Consider the following 19,121-nt stretch of genomic DNA (forward strand, 5'->3'; position numbering starts at 1 on the left):
GACATTATAGTGTTAGTGATAGTTCTGCTTTGAAGGGAGCATTAGGCCTAGGCGGCCTCCAGAGGTATCTTACAAGCAACACTTCTTTGATTCTAGCAGAACTGTAGTCTGCAATTTCATGGGAAGTGGGAAGAGGTCAATGCAGTTTGAAAATGCTCCAGTCTGGCAAAGTGACTGGTTGATCTCTGCTCCAGGAAGACTTTTTCATAACCTTCATAACCTTTGCTCCTGTTCTGAACAGTCAGATGGTAATTTTAAGTGATGCATTCCTAGCTAGCCCAGTTTATAACTTCCAAAAGTTTTTGTTTCAGATGAGGAATTGGTTTGTAGAAATAACTGTACTTTTTATTATTATTATTTCCTTCTTCTCTAAAGCTGTGAATTGAGCAAGGTTTATGGTTCCTAATGCAGACTCATTCACAAACTTAGCTAACCCTGCAAGTCAAGCATGAAGACAGCTATGGTTTGGAATTTAACTGCTTGCTTCTGTTATTTAGTAATCATAGCTCTACTGCAAGCTCTTCCATATGATTTCCATTATTCCACAAAAAAGGTGTATTAAGAGTTGAATTCAACAACACTTTTTGAGGTGAAACACCTCACACCAGTTTAACCCTTGGCTTTTTAAGGAGGTCACCAAGTGAGAAATTGCCTTTCCAACAAGGAGCACACCTTATGTGAGTTTTTCTGCCTGCCGTGCAGTGTCTTCTGTGTAGTCAGGCCCAACTTTTCAATTTCAGATGGCCTCTTTTAAAAGTATGAGTGAAGATGACTTATTCATATGTGACAATAAGGTCACATTCAAATAAAAAATGCATTTGAAACAATTAAATCATGTTAAATGTCTGTGTGGGTTGCTTTCATTCAGTATTAAAATGATATATTAAAATCCAGTTTAATATAATTCACCTTGAGAATGGATTAGGGTAAATTGGATTAAAGTAGACTAATTCTTGAAAAAGAGGCTACACAAGTTTTTCAGAATGAATTCAATTATTTCAGAGTTAATTCAGACTAATTTTCAAGATGCCGTCCTAGGGCACATATACCTTACTTAATTCTTGTCAAAAGAGTGTTTGTGATCCAGCGCTTCCTTGCTTTGATGGACATAAACATCAAATCACTTTTTTTAATGTTGAGCTCCTGTTTTATCCTTCTGTTCTGGGAAGCCTCCAAAGGCATGTGTTCAGCTTTCTTCCTTGGTGTATTAGAGAGTTACATTTCACATGTTCTCCAACTAAGTTACATCAGAAGAAGAATGAACTCAGTGGATACATTTTGCTTGTTCATGTTGAGCTGTTTAGGTCTCAGGAAAAGGCTACTTTTCAGGATATCAGTAAGGAAATGTGTATGAAGCCATGTCCCCAAAAGATCAGGAGTCATGTTTAACTAAAGGTTAAGTGACTTGATTAATGGCATTAAGGTGTATCAGCAAGAGTGCGTTTTGTGTTTGTGCAGTGTTTTCATTGAGACTTAGTTGGCTTTAACCTCAAAATAATTCATATAGCTAGTGTCCTTGAGGTATCCTGTGATTTGTTCTGGGGCAATTTAAGGAGTTGTTATCCTTGACTGTCTGCTCCAGTAAGCCCCAGCAGTGTTTGAAAGCCGAAGGCAGATGACAGAGAGGGAAGCATGTCCACTCCTTTGTGGCCACAGTTGACAGCCCGGCTTCTGCTGAGGGGGGTAATGGTTACAGTTGATGTACTGGGCTGTGACCTCCCCGACTCCAGTTCCTAGTTTCTGTGGGCATTTGTTCAGTGAAGTGGGGAATTAACTCCTTCAGCTGCTTTAACCAAATCCAGTGGGAGCTGGAGCAGCGAGCATGCTGTGTCGGCAGATTCTGAAAGGGATTAGTTTAAGTCTCCTTGAAGCTGTGTGCTCTGAAGTTATTATAGGCAACCTTCTCATGGTTAAAACCTAGGAAACAAGCAGCTGCTTACCAAGAAAAACATGCCCCCTCTCCCAAACCCTCAAAACCAAATAACCCACAGAGTAGGACCTTTGTGTGTGATGCTTTTGATGTGATTTATACTAATATTCGGGAAACAAACTTTCTTCATGTTGTCAAAACTTTTTGAGGTAATATATAATAATATTTAGTATTTGGGAAAGGTAGTTTAAGTATTTATGTTGGTTTTAACTTTTGATAAATTGAGCGACTTTTTTTTAAAGTTAGAATTGGAAATACAAGAAGTTTCTGTTCCAGAAATGTAGGTTTTGTCTTATTTGGATTTTTTTTTTAAAGGAAACCCCTTTCATTGTATTAACTTTATCCATGCATTATGCCTTAAAGTGTTGACATTTTCTTTCAGTTGCCTAGTGACTTAATTCACTAATTCAGATAGAAGCTCATTACCCCTTTCTAAGTTGTATCATAGCTAAGACTGCAAATTATTTCATGCTACATTTTCATTTTTATTATAAGCATTCAACTGTTAACTGTTCTATGATTCTAAAAACCTATCCTTGTACCAAAACTGTCAACTATTCCTGCAGCAACCAGAGCTTCAGTTCTTGTTTTGAACAAGATCATTACAAAATTTTGCAGTGTATAGACAATTCAGTGTAGATTTACTGTGAAGTTTTAATATCTGAATAAGTAATTTTGACTCGTCATTGTACTGCTTGGTGCTTAACTAGGAGATTAAAAGAGCAGATTAAGATTTCTCTCTTGTTTATCTGGCCCAGAATTCTTCATCAATTTCTATGGACAAGATGCCTTCTATCATACGATGCTTCTCATTACTTGTAAAGATCACACTTAATGTCCCTAACACTGCAGTTAATATTGTGTTTAGCATATGAGAAGGAATAGTCCCTCGTCTGAAATGCATTAATTTCAGGGTTACATAATGCTGATCTCCAAGACCACTGTGACTGTAGGGTTTTGCTCCCACTTTTGTAACCCTTGTATGCGTTCTGTGTTGGCTTGCTTTGACACTTCCTTTTTGCATTTGGTTGCCGCATTTTCAATCTTATGAGGAATTTCCACACTCTGGGAAACTGCACAGGACTAGCAACCTGTTGTCGTAAAAAATAAACTCTAAGGCAAATCTGCAGATAATCATAAAATGCTTGCTTTAAATTTCTGCCTTGAGAACGACCAGGAGCTTTAGCTGGTTTAGATATGAGGAAGAAGCCTCTTTCCCCTGGTTGCTGGTAACATCTCCTTTGGACCCAGATATGTTTTGGCTTTTTTCCTTTCTTGTACAATGCATCACTCCTGATGACTTCCTGCCATTCAAAATTACAGGAAAAATGATAATTTAAATGCTTTTTAAATGGGAAAACCACAATGTTAATTAAAATAAAGGAAGAATGAGAAGCCAACAAACAGTGAAAGCACCAAAGCAAGGAGATACTGTGTTCAATAAAGTGGCTGATTTTTTTTTTTTCTAATTCTGTTGTTTTTTTTTCCACTATCCATCATGTAAAAGAAGTATGATGTCAGACATGAGTCAAATTAGATACATGACATAGTATTGTGAAGGAGGGATTAAAAAAAAAGCAAAGACAGTCTTTGTTGGCCTAGACCTTTGAATCCCATTTTGAAATACTGGCAGTGTTACATCTTCTTTAACATATTTGAAACTTTTACAGGTCCCTGGAATTTCTGGGGAAATGCTTCAACTATACAAAACATTTCTTGCTTATTCTTTTTAAAATAGCTGTGCTTTGAAAAGTTAAGCAACCTTGTTCAGAGAAGACTTCAGGACTACCCAAGGCAATTAACATAAACTTTGTAGTTTCCAGTTAAAACTTTCCTCTTAATTCCCAAGAAAATCTGTCTCATTTTTGGCTTACCATGTTGAATGAAAGAAAAATTCTCAAGCCTTCAAGACTGCATTTGTAAAATAATTTTGAATATGTGTGGAGGTTTCCAACTCACTAGTGGAAACTGGTTTGTTTAGGAGGATATCAAAACTAATTAAATTTAAATTCTGTGTGGTTTTGTGTATTGGAGAATGTTCTGTGTAGGATCTAGAGCTTTCCTTGGATTCTGTAGTGATAATATGTGCTGCTTGAATGAGTTGATTAACTCCTGGCAATTCAAGTAGAAATAAAACCTGAGGAGAAATTATGTTCAAGTGGGTGGCCACTTGCAATATGATACCAGTCTTTAAATTCCTAGAGTCAGATTAGTATGATCTGCTTTATTCTTACAAATACTGGCCTTGGGGCTTTCTTCATTGTCAAGTAAGTACATTGAAGTTACAGTTCACTGTGGAGCCATATGTATTATGGATATTACATATTCCTAACTTGAACAAGGGGAGGGGGAGGGAATGAGAAGTGTGAATATTTTTGTTTTCAGGCGAGGTTGATGCAAGCTCGTAATGTAAAAAGAGGGAATTTTATACAGCATTTGACACTGTTAGATGAAAAAGTAAAAAATCTGCTTATGTTCAGGAAGACTGGTACTTTATTTCCCTCTTTGTGTTTCTAGGAATACCTTAATTAAACAAGAAATCTTTCAAGCATTGCTGAAGTGATGCTGCAAGATTGTTATACTTGTTCTCACTGAAGCTATACTTGCCTCTTTCTGTAGCAAGTTTGTGAATTAAACATGACTCTCTTTTTACATGAGATAAGGACCATTTAAAAAGTTGTCAATGAAGTGCACGTATGCATCCCTATATATATTTTGTATTCTGCATATTTGATTATTATTACCACCTTGCTCCTCTGTCCCCCCACTTTGTTTTCTAATGCTTGAGCACTCATTCCAATTGCTTTCACTAATGCAAAACAGAAGGGAAGCCAGGATGGTCACTGAGAGGATTACATTTCATGATGGCAAATTGAAACAGTTTTATTCAAGGGCTCTGTTCTTGGGTTTTTCTGGGATAATCAATGGGCAAGCTGAGCTCCATCATGTTATAGATTTGTCTGGCCTAATGTATAATGTGGAGCTCTATTTATAGTGCTTTTTTTGGGACTGCTTGAAGGGTGACTTCCAACCCAGCTGAATTTTTCCAGCACCTGGAGGCAGGTACTTGAGGGTCTTGGGGTTCCTCTGAAACAAACTCCAGCGGGTTCGGGACTGCACTGGGACCAGGGATTTGCACTTTGCCTGTCTCCTTCATTATTGCTGTGACCTTCATGCTCAACCTGCTCTGAGGATGGTAACCAACTTCCCAGTGAAGACTCTGGAAAAAAGTGGGAAGAGATTGGCTGAAGTTTCTGCCTTGTGAGCTGTGGAAGATAGTATTACTCATGGTAGCTTTAGGCTGTCATAGGATATAGAGTTTGGGCTGAACTTTTACATATAGGTTTAGTACTCTGGAAAGTATCTCCAAGCCTACTTCATTTTGATGAATGGCATCTGGAAGTAAGGGTATTTTTTACCCTTCTCATGCAGGAGTACATTTTGTCTTGTCTAAATAACTTTAAAATGTTGGTAACACATTTGGGTTAAGATGGCAAGCAGTTTTTCTTTTCCTGGTTTTCAGTGAGGTAAGGTTAGGAGTTGGTCCCTTGCCAGATGACCTGAATTGATGCTTCCCTGGTGCCTTGTGTTTCCTTTCATTGCCATGAACCTGCCTGTTCCTGGTTTGCCAGTCCAGCCTGATAATCCAGCAGGAAAATATTTCCTGAGGTGCCACACGGGTTGAAGGGAGGGCCAGGAGTGGTGCTGTGCCGTGGGGAGGCAGTGGAACCAGTGGTAATCCCAGGAGTGTGGGGTTGAGCTCTGATCTCAGCAAGCTCCAGATGCCTGGCTTTGCAGCTCAGTTGAGCATAAAGGGTGGAGGCCAAAGTCGGTGTCACTGCTAGGTAAAGGTGAGGAATTTCAAGTGCCTAGGTTTCCCTTCATCTCACTTTCCATTTCCTGACAACGTTTTTATTTTTTTGCCCGTCAAACATGGCTAAGTAGCTTTTTAGGACTTCAGAGTTAAGGCTACATGTGTTGCTTTAGCTTGTTTTGACTGCCTGCTGTTGGTTAGCCATGGGGAAGTGCCTACTCCTTGTCCCTGGGCTCCCCACAGTTACAGCTGTAGCTGTAAGTTTGGAAATCCTCCAGAATTTTCCTCTCCACTCTCTTGGGAAAAGATGCCATTTATTTAATCCTGAAAACACTCTGCAGTGCTTGTTGCCTTCAGTCCTAGATGTACACCAATAAATTGTAAATTCCTGTATTCAGCCATATGCTGGCTTGACCAACTCAAGTGGCAGTATCCTCTGTAAGCCTCCTCTAAGAAAACATCTCCTAGCTCCTGTGTTGGATCTCCTGTGGCCTCCTTGACACTTCATTAATACGTGTTTTCAACTGCTCAAAAAGACTGCTATGTTACCTTAAAGGGTTTTGCGTGCTTGTAGTTGTGATGTTATTTTTCTCCTGTGGTTTAGAGTAGTAAAAGGTAAGAATTGGTAATCAAATCTGTATCCCTTTCTGGACTCAAAATGTATGCCTCCCCTATTATAAATTATTTAATAGTCAGGCTGTTTGTAACTTTCTTTGGATAGCGTGTAGAAACCTTTTTACACGCATAAGAACACTGTAGTTGGTATGCCAGTATGGATGCATTTTTCCTATTGCATTTTTTTTCCCCCCTTAGTAGTCCTCCTTTAGTGTTAGGCAAATAAGGAGGCAATCTGTTAATGTTACTAATTTCATGCTGAAGGACTTGAAAATGGCAGGCTAACGAAATAGTTGAAGTGAAACAATTTCTTTTTCTTTTTACTCATGGTGACTTTGATGACCCTCTGGATGGCGTTAGTCCCATGTGAAGGCTTCTACAGTGACTTCTGTTCAGATATTTGAAACCAGGGAGTATTTTTGGAAAAGCGGATCTGTAGTTTGCCATTGTAGGTTTACACCTTCTTTTTCATAAAAGACTGAAAATGCTACCTCTTCGAGATGAATAATCCTAATTATATCCTTTCTTGTGTGTGTATTATTATTAGGTTGCATTAAAGATGTATATGATCAGCATGTAGTGTTTGCAGATTTATTCTTTCTGTTATGGTTTCGAGTCTCTCTGAATTGTTAGTCCTTACAATGTTGTGTAGAGATATAGTTGTCTTCTAGTCACAACTTTATGGGTTCCATCTACCATTTGATGTAGGTGCAAAGCAGATTGCAACTATAACACTTTGAACAGATATATGTTTTTATTGGAGTCATCAAGGAGGGGTAGTGTTATGCAATTAAAACCCCAGAGCTTACTAACTGCACAGTATGGGAAGTGTGACTGTCTCTAACGGTAAGATTTTTATCTGTGACGCTCTGGTTTTCTGAAGGGGTTTGAAGCAGACAAGTGATCCTAATTAAGTAATCTTGATAGTGCTATTAACAGGAATACGTGGTTAGAGAACGCTCTGTACAGCCTCTTTGTGTTACCAGCAGCGGTATTACCCATTAGCATGTTACCAACTTTGCATTTACTAGAGCTGTGGGGTTTTTTTGTTGTTGTTTGTTCTATTTATTTATTTTTTTTAAAACGCCAATTGCCAGTGGTCTCTCTGACCTTTGATGTTCTGTTTGTAGAAAATTAGTCAGGAATTAATTTGTCATATTCAGTACTGACCCTGGGGGGATGTAAAGTATCTGATTTTGACAGACTGCTCCTAGAAAACATAATTTTTTTAGTATTTTTTTTCCTGACTTGACAACTTAAATTTTAGCATTGTATTGTCTTATGCCTAAACTCAGAATCAGAATTTGTGCTTCAAGGGCATTTAGAAAAGAATCCTTGTATAGAGACTTCCCAATGATCTCATTGCAAACAGGGAAAGTAGAGCTGAAGACACAGATTTGAAACTCTTTTAACTTCTTTTTGTTTGTTTTGTTTAAGTAGTGTTGGCTATATCTAGAACAAACAGTAAAAAGATTTCATATTATCATTCTCTATTGTACAGGCAAACTGGACTCTGTAGTGTTGACTTACTCTCATGGTTGATTCCTTCATCTGCAGTTTGCAGTTGTGGAAAATAAAGTGGTTCTCTGGGAAGAGATAAGCTTAGATAGGTTGCTGTGCTTGTCAGTACAGTCTGAATTTAGACTGTCTTTGTAGGTGGGACAGTGAGCACTGTGACATGTCTGAAAGGTGTTAGTTGAGTTTGTGACAGTCTATTCCACATTGGTAATAGTGTATTCATGTGATGTTAAATACGGTTTTACTCGTAATTGTCTAAAGACACACCGCTTGGTTGCTTTTTAATCCTTATAATAAGCACAGAAGACTAAGTTAGTTAATTTGGTGCTAACTAAAACAGTAATTTTGGTACCAGTCAGACTCCTAAGAAAAAGGGATCTCTTATCATTGGCAGTGGTTGCAAAGGCACTGTGAAGGAGGTGACATCAGTGTTTGGGTAGATAGAACAGCAAGCTTTTCACCTATGAGGTTCTTAACTAACACTTAGATACAAAATTCCTTCTGGAGATAAAAATTTAGATGCTTCTCGTATCTTGTTGAAAGGTCGAAGTTGGTTCTAGATCTTGTAAGAGCCAAGTTTCACACTATTGTCTGCTATTACTTAGTAAGGTATTACTTGAATGCTTCTGGGAGATCTCAGAATAGATGCCTGCGTTTTAACACCCTTCCTGTTTAATTTTAGTTGGTCATGAAATCTATGTGGATCCCTTTTTCCTCCTTCATAGAAGGAGGATGAGGCCAGTAGGACTTACTTAAATAATTTATGTTTCTGTGGCCATCAATGTAATAGCTGGATGCTTTATGAAAGCTATAAAATTTGATGTTATAAATTCCCTGTTTTTAAATAACGCTTGTGGGATTTAATACCTTCCCTGAGAGAATGTTTGCAAATGAATAGCAGAATGCATGACAGAAAAAAAGAAACAGTTGATCACACTTTACATTACACAAATGCATTTTGTAATCTCACACGTTCATAAATGCGAAATGTCTGTGTTGGAGGTATATAGAAAACATGAAATCACAGGTGCTTACAGGCAGTGGTTACAAACTTACTTTGGAATTTAGAGGAACGGCAATGTGTCTTTTTTGAAAAATAGTCAATTTGAAATAGCTAATACCCAGATTAATGAGCTGGTACTGTGCTTCCTTGCAGGCAGTCACTCTCTTTTGAGTCTGTAGTGGGAAAACCTTTAACAGAGACTAGTGAAGAAATAATCTTCCTCTTCACTGGCTGCTGTGCTTTATCTGTGGAAGAAACCCTTTGAGAACATGGTTTTTATGGTCCTCTTTATTATTATTTTTTTTGTATCTTTTTGACTCATTAATTTGACTTCTTGCAGGTAATGTAATTTCAAGTTACCAAGTTGTATGACTTCTGTGTGTTAATATTACCAAGTCTGAACACTTCTACTGCGAGTCATGGTAACAGTAAAAACAAAGAGTAAACCTAAACTACATTACTACTAAGTTTTGACACAGATTTATACTTGTAACTTGTTTCAACTTTTGCCATGTTGCTAACAAAACAACTTGTGAGGGCATTTGTACACATGCTGTTTGTTGTTTCTATAGAGCTGTAGATGTGAATGGCCTTTCCTACACAAAAAATGAGTCTAATTTCCCTTCTCCAGAAATCTTATGATCTGAAACACAAGGTGTGGAATAGTAGCTTAAATAATGGGGGTAAAAGAGAGTGAGCAGTAGAAGAGGTAGAATTTGCATGAGTTAAGAGATTGAATTCTTAATTTTATTTTCAGATTAAAAAAGTTCTTTTTTTAATGAAAGCTTACCAGCAAACCTGTACCTACCCATTATAAGTAGCAATTTTTATGGGAAATAGAAAAGCTGGACATACAGCAGTTTATGAGCCCATAATTTATGATCCAATGTGCAAGCACATATGAACAGAATATAATAGGCTGGCAGAGGAGGTGAAAATGCCATTTTTCATAGGTGTTGAATCTGAAGGACAGCATTAACTTTGTAAACATTTTAGTGAAGGTCAGTGTTGGTCAAGCAGTGATTTATAAGAAATGGCTTAATTTTTTTTGTCAACACCTGAAGTAAGTCTTTAACTTCCATCCATATTTGCTTACTACTTGCTGGTATTTCTTCTACCTTCCCACCCCCTGTGCATTCCAAAGATAGCCCAGAAGTACTCTTGGGTAGAATCAGCTTGAAGGCTCTGGAGTGCTTGTTGTAAGGAAGAGATTAGATTTGTTTGGACAGGAGTGTAGAGTTTAGTTGCTCATAGCATGGTGTCACACAAGTGCATTTAAATTGTTCTAACAAATAAAGTTGGTCTCATCTTGTTTTACATGTGATGTTGTTATAAGATGTGTTTCTATAAGTGGCCTATGTTGGGAGATAATAGAGAGCATCAGACAATTTCAGATGCTTGTAAGCTATGTTTATAAATTCCAAAAGTGCTGGGTTTAAAAATCTTTTTTGGTCTTTGTTTTTGTATGTGAGAGCAGCGCTTAATTTTTTTATTTTTTTTTATTTTTTTAGGAAGAAAGCTCTCCTATGTAATTATATGTGCACTAATTATAAATGCAACATTAACTTGAAATGAAACCACAAAATAAATGTTTTGCCAGATGTTTAAATAGTGTGATTTCACAGGTGTTTCATATGTGAATTCTATCTTCTTCTGTTGACATCAATCTTGGGTGGTAGTCCTTACTGCAATTAGGTGCAACCACAAGAAATACCATAATAGTTTTGTTCTTGGCTTTTGTACATAGCGCTTACAGTGTCATGTATTATTCTTCTGACTCTAAACTTTCATTTCTCTTGGAATTTCAAGCTTCATATATGCAGCAATTTCCTTTAAAGCTGTGTTGGGCTTATTGGTAGAAGCACATCCCTTTTGTGACATCAGTGACTAAGTGCAAGGAACTGAAATTATTAAAAAGCATTGGAGAAGATGCCTTAAGTAAAGATTTGAAGTGGATTCTTTGGTTCTCTCTACCTTGCATAAAAGCACTTTTTTCTTATCTAGCCATTGAGTGTGGGCCTGAAGGGATTTGTTTCCTGTCCACTTTGGTGGGAACTATCAGAATGATGAATGGAGGACGTGCTGCCTGCTACAGCGAGGTTTAAACTTTCTGCCAGATGAGCTCATGTAGCCATGAAGTCAGTTGAAAGCTGTAGAGATTGTCACTGCATGTTATCTCCTCCTGGTAATGCAACATATGAAGATCCTCCTTGGGATCCCTTTTTTGGCCCTCAGGAGGGTAGGTGGCATGAAAAGTCGGCAGATCGGCAAACATCCAGGTGGGCTCTCCCAGCTTGCAGAGCTCTTAGGTTTGCAGCAGAGGAGGAATTTCTTAGGTACTTGGTGTTTTTGTGGTGTGTTTTTGTTTTGTGTGTTTTGTTTTTTTTTTACGCACACAAAGCTGCTTTATTGTTCCTCATTCCAATAAAAACCAATACAGGCAGGGGGGTGACTCTTGTGGTCTTATACTTTGTCCCTTCACCATGCTGTTGGGAATCGATTGGCCTGAGTTTGTCAGACCTCAGACCATTGGTCTCTGTGTATCCTCAGCATGATATTTTCTCCTCCTGCTTTGATTTTTTTTTTTTTTTCCCTTTGTGAGGGGTGGGAGAAGAAAGCAAAAGAAGCTGTAGAAAACCCTCAAACGTTCAAACTTCCTCAAAGATCGGTGCGGGTTTTGGTGTTGTGTGTACGTGGGTTGGCTGTTTGTTTGTTGGATTGCTTTGTTCATATTTTTCCTGCTGCGGAGTTTCCCCCACGCCCCCCTTTCATGCCCAGCCCCCCGCCCCCCCTCCAGCCGTGCCGGGTTCGGCCGCCGCCGCCAGGTGGCGCTAGAGAAGGTCTTCTCCCCCCGCCCCGACCAACCCCCTCCGCGGGATTTTGGGGGTGTATCTCTGAAAGTGATTGTTTTGTTTGATTTTTGCTTTGATTTTTTGAGAGATTCCTAGCCCGAACTGGAGAGGAGAGAGGTAAATACACCGGCAGCGCCGGTGTCTGAATGTTAATAAGCACCTCCTTCTACAGCTCGAGTGCGGGGGAGGCAGTGACCGATTTATTTAAGGTTGTATGAACTTTTCTTTACTACGTCCCTTATCTGCCAGCTGCAAAATCGGTGTATCTTGGATTTCGTTTTACCAGCCATCCTCTTCTGCCAAAAGTTTATAGAAATTCATGGGATTGAGGTGTGAAGCTGGAGAAATTTTAAAAAATAAGGAAAGCCTGCTAGCTTCATTGAAAAGCTGTCATAGCTGAAACAGTTGAGAATTTGAATGTGGAAATGTAACAGTAAAATTCTTCTTTTTTTCCTGCTCCTATCTTCATGTTGTCATGAAAACATACATTTTTATTTTACCAGTTTACAAGTCCATGCAACCAATTTGTGCTGTATGAGTAATAGTTCTTGCACCATCTTTCCCAAGCCCACAGCATCCTTGGCAAGGGTGATCTTACCAGCACTTTTACTAGCCAATGTGGACATGCCTCTGTCGGTACCTCAAAGGTGTGTCTGGCTGGTCGCAAGGGCTCCCTACCCAAACGGGCCTGGCAGAGGAGAGAGTCACACTGTCCCGCTGTTAAATTTGAATTTTCAGATTCTGCTGCCGGTCTGGGGACGAGCAGTAGAAAAGATAAATTGATGATGCAGAACTGCTGCTGTCCTGAGTGGCAAGACACCCACAAGCCTGGTGAGGGCCAGTGCCTTAGGCATGTGACTACACCTCCAAAGCCTGGAGGGGGCTGGAGGTGATCTCTGCCTTTGGTGGATGAATTGCAAGAGGATCCCCTCCAGCTGTCCAGATGCTTCTTAATTATTTTAATTCTTAGGTATTCAGACCATGTACACTGATTTTTAAAAAAGTTTTGCCTATCAAATGATACGATTCAGTAATTTACACTCGCTCAAATAAGTAGTGTGTATGGTCAGTAACTTCAGCACTAACTCGCACAGAAGTGTTAGTGTGTATTTTTAGCAGTATGTCCAGCTCTTGGGACTCTGGAAATAGCTTCCTGTTCAAATTCATAATTAGTATGACTCATTGTTATTTTTTAGTAATTCTAATGTCTTATGTTTTCTCTGTCATCTGTAACATCACTTATCTACAGAAGAGCAAAGTAGTTCAGTTTTCGTAGTTCCCCTTTTCTGCCTCTTTCTCTCTATTTTGAATTTCTGAAATGCTCTAAAAGGCTTCTGGAAAATCGATTTGCTGTTTGTGTTGGTTTAATGCTTAACACTTACTGTGTGTCCTTTGTACCGGCAGCTGTGGAATGCTCTGCTGCAGTTGGATTTGTGTGTTTTCTGACCTGCTAAGTACAACTTCCTTACGAGAGGAAGGGATTTGAGTTTGTTTTCTGTATTTAAACTTTTTAAAGACTTAACTTTTCAAGAGTAACACTTCCATTGTTCTATGCACAAATGTTTATGCCATATTGTATGGCTTTTTCTGTGTTGCAGTTTGATAATTACTTTTATATTCCATGTAGTAAACTTACAAACATTTTAGAACAATACTAAGCAGGTGTGCTACTGCATTTTTATTTCTACCTGCCTCCCGTGTTACAGAAGAAACCCGAGGTAGAAAGGCATAGAAGTTGAAGTGTGCTAGGTTGGAAGTTAAGTGATACAGTTTATTGCCTTCACAGTTTTTGTTGTTTGTTTTCCATACTGAAGGAAGAGTGAGCTATCATCCTGAAAACTTGCTAATTAATACTTTGATGCTTTGTATGGTACAGCAAGGCTGCCAGGCCTCTTTGTGAACTTGCTGCTTATGTCGAGTATATATTTTGAGGAGGCTTGCTCATGTATAATCGGCTTAATCAAAAGGAGTAAAGGAAGCTCAGGAAAGCATTAGGAATATTACATGTTTGTCTTGAGCTGCAGTCCATATTTGGGGAAAAAAAATCCCATAAGTTTTTTTTGGGGAATATTTTTTTCCCCTATTAAATGTGTTTTAGAAAGTAGGAAATTCAACTAGCAGCTTTTTTTTTTTTTCACCTGTAATTTCCAGACTTCTTTCTCAGCAGCTTCTAAATATGAATTTTGCTGATTATTTCACCCTGAACTACTTTGAAGTAGTTACTGTCCTTCTGCAAACCATACGAGGAGTAACAGTACTTTAGGAGGCAACAGGAAAAGGAAACCTGGGAGCTGTTGGCACATATACCCGAGTATGTAACTGAGAGGAACAAATGCCTAGTGGCAAGGCTTTGAAGAATATTGTGAGAGACATTAGTTTAATTTAAATTGGAATTTAGTTTGGCAATTGAAAAGGGACATTCACAACATGTTGATAAAGAAGAAAACAAGCTTTCTTTACAGGGAGGTATGCAAAATTGCAAGTGGGGAAATTAAAATAAGTTAAAAAAACTCAAACCAACTCTGACTCTGTAGTTCCTTTAAGGAATTTAGTGAAAATACCAAAAATGCCTTTAAGGCAGTGGAAAGAATTCCTTGGGTCAGAGATTCTTTTGGGTCTCCTGAGTACTCCTAGGCCAGCTGAAACTTAAAAGGTAGAAGCAAAGTCCATGAAGGCAAAACTAACCTGTAGAGGTTTTACCAGTCAAATAAGTTTTGAGCCGAGGGCTATTACAAGTGGCTGCTAACAAAAGAAAGAGTGTGTGTGTTTTAGACATGCCTGGAAAATTTCTGAAAGTTTTTGGTATGGAAGTGGAAGGGAAAAAGTGTACTCTGCGTAGACATTAGTTGGTTTCAGTGCTTGCTGCTCTAGTAAAACTGAGCAATTTGTGAAACTTTTTTTTCTTTTTTCTTGATGATACAAGTGACTGGTGTTTTCAAGGGTTGTATCAGGAGTGGATTTCATCCAATGCATGCAAGAGGTCCTACAGAAAAAATAAAACAAATGGGTGGTATTGAGACACTGAGCTGCATGCTAATAAGGGCAAGCATGGACTTTGAAGGACCTTTTTTGTGACCTCTCTCGTGCCTGTAGGGAGATGCTATGCACACTCATGCAGTGTTTCTGAACTAATCAGGTCTGTGCAGTAATACCTCTAAAGCATTATGCTGTAGGACTAAGCCTGCCAGGATGTTTCCATCCACAAATGCCTTGTCAGCATTGTCTAGTGGAGCTCTGTTGCTAGGGGAAAAACAGGTTTGGGCTGAGAGCAATTATAATATAGTTAACAAGGAGGGTGCAGCTTAAACTTAGACCTTGAGGGTAGAGTCCACTGTAAAAAAGGATTTTGAAAGTTTATCAGAAGATATGAGATAAAAAGATAGCCTACTGATAGAGGCTTTCATAGCAGTTAATCAAAGGCAGTAGTTACCATGAAGAGCAGCTGCTTATGCAGAATGCTTTCAAAGACAAATGAAGAGGTCGAACTCTGCTGCACTACCCTATGAGCTAGGAGAGTTGTTGTTTAAGATGTTATTAACAGTCCTTCTGCGGTCAGATAATGGAGAAAAAGTGTTAAACCAAAGATGCCTGAGCTTAGCAATATTCACCACCATATTCACACACCAAGGAGTTAGAAGACCTTGATGTATATTGGCTGTGGACTGACATAGAGGTAGCTTTGCCCTGAAGTGCAATTAGGAGGAATTAGGAGGGAAATTGTAGTCACCTTCAGGTTAAGTTTACCATAGTTCATTTAGAAGAATTTCTTGAAAATGCTTGTTGCATGTAGCAGAACATGTGAATAGGCTGGATTGCCAGGCCCATTTCAGCCGTGGCTGATAGCACGCCTTAGTGTAAGAATGAATTATTGAAATTCCTCTGCTGCTCACTGTGAAAAAATACAGTGCCTAGTAGCTGAGCAACATGAAGTTGACATCCTGTTATTTGTACTTTGATCTATTAAATAAACCAGTTGATTGTAACAGGAAATGAAGTAAAGTTTTTCTTAAGTCTTAATGCCAAAGAAAGTATGCGCATTCCAAAGACAGTTTTTAAGGCTAGTCAATAGTGGTTGGTTTTCTTTTTTTGGCACCTGATAGAGGAAGCAATGGAATGGAATAGCTGAAAATGGTGTATCTTTTCTGTGATCAGTTGCACCTCAGACATGGAAATATCCAAAGATTTATGTTGGGTTTACTACTAGTTTTGAAAAGGCCAAGTGATCTACTTAATTCTCAAAACACAGTGAGGCTAACATTTTTTGTACTTGGTCCAGGAATCATGTGTAGTTGACAATGATACTTAGGAGATACTTTCTTATCTACAGTTTAATGTGAACAGGAGTGGTTGTTTTCATTAAATAAGAATGTCATGTATTGCACAATATAGCAAAGCCTGCTATAGAGTAGCAAACATTTGATTGTGAATTACAGGAGATGATTGCTTTTGTCAGTCTTGAGTGTATGGAAATATAGAGGTGTGCTCCAATAAGCTGTAGGTGTCCTGCATGTGAAAGGGTCTTATTCGATAGTTCAGATACCAGTTACCTTTGTACTTGCTAGGAGAGTCTTTCAATTATGCCTTTTAACCATCTTTAAAAAGACAAGTGACATGAGAATAATGGAAGAAAATTTGATTGAACAATTACTATTATTTATTATGCCAGTGTGCTAATGTTATGGACTCTTACGTGATCGGTTTATTATTTATGTATTGCAACATGATATGCAAAGATTGCTTGTTGTGTTATGTGAGAGATGAAACAGGTCATCAAATCCTAAATATAACTTTTCTGTCATGTTATATTTTCAAGATAAAACAAAAGGAGAGGAGAGGGATCATCAGTAAAATAAAAATATGAATTTTATATTAGTGGTGTTTTAGCTTGATTCCAGTAAAAGAAGGAACAAACCTACTGTGATCTTATTCAGTCACTTCCTCTGAACAGGTTTTATTAGATGCATTACTGAAGAGCTGAAGTCTGATATAACTCTAGATATGGATTTTTAGAGTGATACTGGAAGACTCAGGAAGAAGTTCATGCAACCTTCAAAAACAGTCTTGAGAAATACCTTTATGTTCTGTATTTGAATACTAGTTTTTTGAATTTGTCACATCCTTTTCTATCTAGCCTGAATGCATCAGTCAGACATACTTTTGTAAATACATTGGAACAGACTGCAGCAATTTGTAACCTATAGCTTAAGGCTTAGCTTTAAATTGTTTTAAATTGCATCTCCAAAAGGATTTTTTTTTTTAGCTTTAAAACAAAAGAAATCCAAACCCAAGTCCTATATGAAAATGAAACACCTTGACAGTTGTGTTTATCACTGTACATCTTAACCATCCGCAAATATATAGATGTTAATCTAGGAAAAAGAGATTTCCTTGGTACCTCAATTTAGGAAAAAAAGGGTTGTGTGTTGTTGTGTGGGGTTTTTTTTGGTTTTGTTTTTTGTTTTTTTGATTTGTCATTACCCTCCCTACCTTGCTCACCCCACCTTGAATTGGTCTCTTAGACATTATGTTAATATGTAAAATGAATCATTGTATGCACATTTGCAGAGAGCATTCTGCCTGTGATGAAGCAGTGGACATTCTTGACCTGGAAAAAAGTGAAGGTAGAAGGGGGAAGACACCTGGAAAGAAATACATATTCAGATTCAAGTTCAAGTTTTGTATTCAAGTCAGCTTCAAACTGGGTTGAGGTTTTTAATCGCTCACTCTGAATTTCATTTAATTATGTTAATCAAGGAATAGCTGAAGAACAGCTAACTATTAAGCTATCTAATGGCTATTCTATTTATAGCTAAGGGCCAACATAGCAGTTAGCTCAGTGATTTATTTTTTTTTTGCCAAATTGTCTCTTTCTTTGCTTCTCTTGCACTGCATGTGGCTAGTTCCACTAACTAAGGGTGCTAACAGAGGTAGTAAAGCATTTCCTACCAGTTATTCATAAAACTAGTGTAGCTATATGCTTGTTTTATGCATTGTGCTTGTATCTATGTTTAACTTTCCTCTATTTTTACAATATTTTAAATAAGCCTAGAACCAGATTTTTTCCTCCTACATTGTATAACTCAACCCTTTAAAATTAGCAGAATATTTTCCAATAGAATTGAAATGCCTGTGGCAATTGCCTGACTTTGTAGATATATTTATTTCACTCTAACTACAAAAGATTATATATAGGTAAAAATGTAAATACCACATCCATGGTTCATGTGCTTGTTAAAAAATGGAGAAAGCATAAACCAAGAAATGTTGATCGTACTCTTGAATACTGAATTTTCTCTTTGTATTTCTTAGTATTTTGTTAGCTTGTTGGTTAGTGACTCAGATTCCCTTTCTCTGTTCAAGCATTTTTAAAATTAATGGAATTTTAATCAGTATCTCTGCTGTTGAGCCCGTCATTTAGCAAGAGTTAGGAAACTTCACACATTCTGTCTTATCTGAGCAAGGAAGTTGTCTGATTCCATTTGTAAAATAGCCGTGACTAAAGGTAGTCTTCTGGGGCAAGGTTAAAAGTTATTTTGCATTATAAAGTGTTGTGTGTTTCCACACAGATGTAATATTTCCTGGAAGGGATTAATATTTGTTTCTGGTGGAATCCTTAGCTAGGCTGAAGTACACTTATTCTCATGGTGGATTATGAAGGAGTTGGGAGACTAGTCTGGCTGCTACTTGTCACAGTTGGGTGAATACAATCTCCAGCTGTTAGTTCCACCTTCCAACTCTTAAATCCTCTGGTTTCACCTTTCTGCTCTCGCAGTAAACCTGTGAAATACAGATTAAGAAAAAAAAACAAACAGTCCTTTTTTTGGGGAAAAAAAAAAAGAAAATAAAAGAAAATCTGGCATAAGGAATATCTGCACTTTTTTGTTGTGGTTTAGATTAGGAAACAAGATATTAGTGACCTGCTAACAGTCAAGGGCCAGTGATGAAGATAGGATGGACAATCCACAATCCAGATGTAGAGTTTCTAGAGTCTGGTATGCTGAAGTCAGGCCACCTCTGTCACTATCTCTTCCTGGAAATAATCACACAAGTGATTATTTTCTGCATGATTTGGCTGTTCCAAACTTGCGTCTATAAGACTTGAGTTTTTACCTTGATGAAGAGCATGAAATAACTTGTAGGGCTACAAAAGGAATAATTTATATTATTTGTAAGCAGATCTTTTGTCTTTATAACAACAACAAACCCATCAGAGGAAGTTTTATGGGAGCAGGAAATTTACTGGGGACATGGTGGTACTGGTGGAGAAGAAGCCTAAAGGATGTTTTCTGTTCTTACTGTGTAAGAAAATCTTGTTTGCACATCCTGTGTATTGGTGCCAGTCTGCCAGGGCAGACTTTTGACTTCTGTCCTGTTTATTTGTATCATTTC

The 19,121-nt window shown here is 38.0% G+C and overlaps 1 protein-coding gene across 12 annotated transcripts in view; it reads left to right on the top strand.

Moving 5' to 3' along the window:
- Positions 1–19,121, top strand: part of PTPRK (protein tyrosine phosphatase receptor type K) — a 402,245-nt gene that overhangs the window by 17,619 nt on the left and 365,505 nt on the right. The window lies entirely within an intron of this gene.

Source organism: Apus apus, chromosome 3 (genome assembly GCF_020740795.1).
Source record: "Apus apus isolate bApuApu2 chromosome 3, bApuApu2.pri.cur, whole genome shotgun sequence".
In the NCBI taxonomy this organism is placed as follows: Eukaryota; Metazoa; Chordata; class Aves; order Apodiformes; family Apodidae; genus Apus; species Apus apus.